This window comes from Copadichromis virginalis, linkage group LG18 (assembly GCF_057382275.1).
Source record: "Copadichromis virginalis isolate Kocher_CV1m ecotype Utaka linkage group LG18, C_Virginalis_male_GT1.1, whole genome shotgun sequence".
Lineage (NCBI taxonomy): Eukaryota > Metazoa > Chordata > Actinopteri > Cichliformes > Cichlidae > Copadichromis > Copadichromis virginalis.
In genome coordinates this window covers 4,688,185-4,695,000 of record NC_140635.1, presented here as the reverse complement: position 1 = coordinate 4,695,000, position 6,816 = coordinate 4,688,185, and positions in this window count along the sequence as shown.

The window sequence follows — 6,816 nt, the reverse complement described above, 5'->3', positions numbered from 1 at the left end:
GCCTCCGGGGAACCCCCGGACGCCGTAAGCCTGTCCCTACCCCCACACCAATCACAGCAGTGAAGGCGGGACCAAACTATGACCCCCTACCCCCACTAGGTGATGGAGCTGATCAAAGGAGCCCAGAGCAATTGATCTGATGTGGTGGCAGAGGCTGTATCAAGACTAATGTAATCTAATAGATCATTTCTATATTGGTTAGAATTAAGATTATTTTTATTTTTCCACTTCATGAGGACTGTTTTCTTGGCTATGCATAGGGCAGTGAAAACCATATGGGCTATATTCTTTTCTGAAGTGACATTATCTAAGCTGCCCAACAAACACACTAAGGGGGAAGTTAGAATGTTACATTTCAGACACTTTGATAAGTCCTCACATATCTCGCGCCAAAACCTCTGAACTGGTGGACAGAACCAAAGAGCGTGGATGTAATTGTCCGGTGAATTCGTTTGGCAGTGTGAGCAGTTGTTGGTAGACGTAAAGCCCATCTTGAACACAGAGGCGGAGCCAGACATTTGAAACACCCGGGGCTTAGCCCAAAAGGGTAGTATGCATGTGGGATTTTGGGGGGGGGGGTAAAAATGACTGAAAGATTAATAGGCTCTGTTTTGAGTTTTGTTCAAAAAAGAATGACTTCATATAGGGAAAAATATATATCACATGTGCAGGACACCTTAAACTAGTTTTTAAGCAGCAAGGCAGAACAAAATCAGGGCTGTATCAAGACATGAGGACTAAACCCCAATTCAACCAGACCCAGAACTGATCCAGAATTAAAACAGGACTACAACAGTTCAAAATCAGGACTACTTAGGATTTAACCAAGACAGAACCAGAATCAGAACTAGATGATAGTAGCACTAAAAATCATCATAGACCTGCACTACACTTATTTTTTAATTCTACCAATGTACAATATTTAGATTGAGAAAAGTTTATATAATTATTTAGCCTTGTTGTGCAAACAAGCCCGCATAACTTAATAAATATAGAATTTGAAAAATAACAAACCTAAAAAGAAACACTAGGTACGAGATACATGAGGACCTATGATACGGTGATACTTTTGGTAAACAACCATTTGACTAACATGTGTGTCTCACCTGCTCTTGTTCATCTCTGTTCTGTCCTCATTCACCTCTCTCTCCCTCTTTGTGCTGACAATCATCAAATATACAGATATTTACAAACTCTTCAGAAAACACAAACACTTTTTAAATTGTAACATCAAATCAGACTAAATGTTTATTTTTTTAGATTGATAAATATAAAAAACATATTTGTTAACTTTAAGAGTAAAGAGAGAAACTGTCTGTATTTCTTAATTTTAAATGGCACCAAATTGTATTCAAAATTGAGCCACACTTATGGAGCTCCACAGTTCTTTTCCTGGTGTTTTGGTTGACATCTCTTGATGTTCCCATGTCTCAGAAACAGGCTCTGTGTTTTGCCTTATATGCATCCACAGCTGTGCCACCAGTTTACTCACATGGACTCTACTAACCTATCAGAAGCTTCTTCAGCTCAGAATGGAATCGTCTGCAGTTTTCTTATTAATTAACAATAAACTTAGTGTACATGTACTCCTAAATTTGATCAAAGTGATAAAAATAGACAGCTCTGTCTCTCTTTATTCTGACATTTAACTAATTCAAAAGATATTTCAATATTTATCTAAAACAAAAGTTTACTCTAAATTGATGTTGTACAGTAAAAATGTTTTATGTTTTCTCCCTAAAGTGTATGTAAATATCTGGTTACAAATGTGAATATCCTGCTTTGTACTGAAATCCCTCTTGTTTTGCATAGAAATATACTGAACAACATACGAAGCATAATATATAAAATAACATTTACCTGAGTTTTTTCTTTGAAAGAAGCCTCTAATGTCCATTCTTATATTTCAGTACATAACTGAAACCGATTTAGTCGGGGAGGGTAAGAACTGAAAATATGAAATAAACACACGTAAGCTAAGACTCTCTAAAAAAAAAAAAAATAGCATTTGTTCGGCTTTTCATTTCGCCATTTGTTGATTCACTTGAAGAGCAAGTAACGTAATATTGGTCAAGTGATCAGTTTGATATCAATCTTTCGTGATGCACCGTCATATTTACATTATTTGTACGGTACGAATGATTTGCTTTGGTACCTGCTCAAACTTAAGCTCTCCTTAGTATGGCTGGCTCTGTTTCTCCAACAGCGCACTCACGGGCAGCAGCTGCCCCGCCCCCTCGCTCAGTCGCTTAGTGCCTGAGCTCGGATCATACCAATATCAGGGGGGGATTCACGCACAGTCGTAAATTCCCACAGTGTGCACTATGTGCTTCGAATATTGTGTGTACTTTTTGTTTTATACAGTTGTCAGCCAGGCATCTAACTATGAAAAAATTACACTCCAAAAGACCCCGGGCTTCTGACAATACAACCCGGGCTTAAGCCCAGTAAGCCTCCCCCACGCTCCGCCCCTGCTTGAACATCCGATGACCTGTATAGTGCACTCTATGTAATATTTTGTATTGAATTAATTGAAGACTGGGATTTCTGATTAGATGAAAGGTTTGTAAGCAAGTCTGAGACCAGAAGTTTTGGTCTAAGTTAGCTGATAAATCCGCTTCCCATTTTGCAATAGGAAGTGATATTGATTCATCTGTTTTAGAAAGCATTCTGTATATTTTGGAAAGTAATTTGGGGGTTTTAAGAGTAAGAAATTGAACCACACTTGGTGTTTGTAGTTCAACTTGACCCGGTTTAAATTTCTTTTTTACTATGGATTTAATTTGTTGATATTCTAAAAATCTTTTCTTGTTGATCCCATATTGTGTAACTAGTCCGTCAAATGAAATAATAGAATAGAATAGAATACTTTTATTTGTCAATTTCTTCAAATGTACTTGCCATACAAAGGAATTGAAATTACGTTTCACACTGTCCCATGCGTAGACATTGACAACAACAGTGTTGGTCAAGTTACTTGAAAAAAGTAATCAGTAACTAATTACTGATTACTCCCCCCAAAAAGTAATCCCGTTACTTTACTGATTACTTATTTTCAAAAGTAATTAATTAGTTAGTTACTTAGTTACTTTTTAAAAACACGATTTACAACCTGAAGAGGTGATAAAGTGATAGATCTTTCAGCCCAATTCTACTTTTTCTACATAATCCATCATACAAAATGTAATCAAATGGAAAAGTCTCTTTTTTTAACTTGTTTTATCAGTTTTAATCTTTTAACTTTATGCATCAAGCAAAACATTTAATTATATGCAACATTCTCTGACTTGATTAAATTAGTTTAACATTTAAACCTATTTTCTACACATTCCAGCACATAAAATAAAATATTTTTTGTGTTTTCACTCACTCTTTCAAACAGATGCAAGTAAAACACAGCAGAAAATAAATAAAGTCAAAGACTCAGCGGTCCTTTTGCTCTATTTTCACCTGTAAAGCAGGAGCAGGGTAGGCGGAGGGTTACTCTGGTGCAGGTGTGCTGCGGTCAGTTGAAGAATCCGCGCGAGTGTCTCTGTGAGTTTCCCATTACGTCATAGCTACTCGGTGCTTGCTTGGAAGTTTAGGGGTTTTTTTCGCTGTAAAAAGAAGTTTTCTTCCCACGCACGATGGACGCTAATGTTTTTGTCACTTTTTATGGAATCAAACTCAAAGTAAGGTCAGTACTTCCACGCTTTAAACGCTGCACGCTCATACTCTCTCCCGCACTCGATATATTATCCATTGTTGATCTGCACACAGCTGCTGTCACCAACGTCGCACTCGCTAACGTCACTGTCATGAGACATTCTCGCAAAAAAAAAATCACGGTTTTAGTAACGCAGTAACGCAGCGTTCCTACGGGAAAGTAACGGTAATCTAATTACTGATTTTGCAATAGTAATCCCTTACTTTACTCGTTACTTGAAAAAAGTAATCAGATTACAGTAACGCGTTACAAGTAACGCATTACTGCCCATCTCTGCACAACAATAAGGTGCAGATGCACAACAAAAAAAACAGCCCTAACAATAAAGTAATAAATAGTAATATAATAATATAAATAATATAAACAGTGCCAAAAGAAATACCAAAAATATATATATAGCTGCAGGTGTGTGCAATTGCAATGCAAGTCAGGAATGTTTTCAGTTCCCGGTTCAGAGAGTGTTTCCTTGCTGGAGAGTGTGCGTGGGTGAGGGGGAGTAGAGTCCAATCTGTCTTCCTATACTTCTGCCAATCTGGTGATTCTGCTGGCTGGGAGTCGGGAGGGAAGAGAGTTCAGCAGTCTCACAGCCTGGTGGATGATGAAATTCTGTTCCTTCTAGTATATGTTCTAAATATTTGATTCCTTTACCACTCCAATCTGAAAAGTTTATCATATTATTGTTTTGTAATATGTCAGGGTTGTTCCAGATAGGTGTACGTTTGCATGGGATTAATGAAGACTCCGTGAATTTTAGAAACTCCCACCATGCTGTCAGAGAAGAGCTGATGTTGACGCTTTTAAAGCATTCATGTCGTTGGATGTTTGAGCTGATAAATGGTAGATCTGTGTTTTGAAGGAAGGAAGGTTCAGGGCTGAAGCAATCAGCATCATGGGCTCATCCGGTTAGAATAAGAAAAAGCAGCCATCTAATTCAGAATTATTCTCAGGGTTCTCCTTTTATTCTCAAATAAATAAGGCAAAGAAGGAAGGAAACAAAGACACACATGGACTGCTCTCTAAAAAGGACATAAAGTACAATTTAAGTAACTCAAAATGATACATGAACTCAGGAGACTCAAAGAGAAACTCACCTCAGCTGCCGCCCCATGTGGGAGTGAAGAAAGAGTGAGGGGTAGGTGAGTGCAGTCCTTATATAACGAGTGACAGGTGAGTGCAATTAAGGCCAAGTACCACACCCAATCAAAGGTGAGGAAAAGAAACAAGGTGCATCTGGTGAAGTGAATGTGCTGAAAGGTGAGCTTTACAACAGCCGCCCCCATATTTCTACTGAGAAATATGTTCAAAGGATTAGAGATGCTCTTTTTCACAAAGCGGGGGCAGAGGAATCAGACATGCTACAGGTCTAATATAGGTTCAGGGGGTTGACCTAGAGATCGACAATGCAGGCTAGACAGTTCAGGGGGCCGACCATGTAACCAGCGGTGACGGCAAAGCAGGTCCAAATGCCAACCGCATGGGAGGAAAAGAAACAAGGTGCATCTGGTGAAGTGAATGTGCTGAAAGGTGAGCCTTTACAACAATCTGAAATCTCTAGATTATTGCAAAGTGCTTGTTCTACATCTAGCCAAGGTTAATCTAAGACGGTATGTTTTAGCCATCCTGAGATAAACTGAAGCCTGTTGGCTAAGAAGTAGTGCTGAAAGTTAGGTAGTTCTAATCCTCCTTTATCCTTGGTCTTTTGTAGTGTTTTTAAGCTTATACGTGGGGGTTTATTTTTCCAAAGCAATTTGGACATACATGAATCTAGAGATCTGAACCAATCTTGTGGCGGTTTAGTTGGGATCATTGAGAATAAATCATTTATTTTTGGTAAGACCATCATTTTTATAGCGGCAACCCTTCCCATGAGTGATATGGGTAGACATTTCCACCTAGCCAGATCACCTTCTACCTTCTTTAAAAGTGGGATGTGGTTTAATTTAGTTAGATCTGCAAGCTTGGGAGAAACATTAATACCTAAATATTTTATATTTCCTGATTGCAGTGGTGTTGAAGAGGAATTATGGAGGGAGCAATTAATCGGTAGGACTGTAGATTTTGACCAGTTAATTGAGTAATCTGATATTCTTGCAAAAGAGTTTATCAATTCAATCACCACAGAGATATTGGTTTGTGAATTTTGGAGAAAGAGTAACACATCATCCGCATAAAGGCTGATTTTATGTTCCATGTTCTTGCATTTTATGCCCTTAATTACTGAATTCTGTCTAATTGCTGCTGCTAGTGGTTCAATAAAAATTGCAAACAGTGAAGGGGAGAGTGGGCATCCCTGCCTGGTGCCCCTCAAGAGACAGAAGCTGGAGGATGTCTGGTCATTTGTTCTGACACAAGCTGTTGGGGAATTATATAATATTTTTAACCAGTTTATGAAAGAGGATCCAAAACCAAATTTGTGTAAAGTTGCAAATAGAAATTTCCAGTTAACTCTGTCAAATGCTTTTTCTGCGTCTAAAGAGAATATTGTAGTTTCTAGGTTTTTACTGTATGAGTAGTCTATCAAATTAAGTAATCTACGTGTATTTGTTGATGAGTGCCTACCTTTTATGAAACCAGTTTGGTCAGGATGAATTAAGAGGGGGGTTATTTTCTCCAGTCTCTTTGAGAGAGCTTTGCAGATTATTTTAAGGTCTACATTTATAAGGGATATTGGACGATAGCTTGAGGGATATATAGGGTCTTTGCCTGGTTTTAGCAGGAGATTAATGTTTGCAGAATTCATATTTGATGGAAGTCTGCCCTTTTCTTTGATTTCCAACAACGTTCTGTAGAAAACTGGTGCTAGAATCGACCAGAATTCTTTGTAGAATTCTGCAGGAAAGCCGTCTGGACCTGGAGCCTTATTATTGGGCATACTTATCAGGGCTTCCTGGAGTTCACCTGGTGTCAGTGGTGAATCCAGTGCCATTAGTATTTAGTATTTATTTATTTATTGTCATTGTCAAGAACAATGAAATTGCGTTTGGGGCTTCCATACAACCCAAAAAAAAGAAGAAAATAATAAATACCCCTTAAAACCCAAGTGTACATATTTAACCCAGTGTGACTCCAATGCAATAAGACAATCCTTAGCAATAATGTTCGTAGAAATT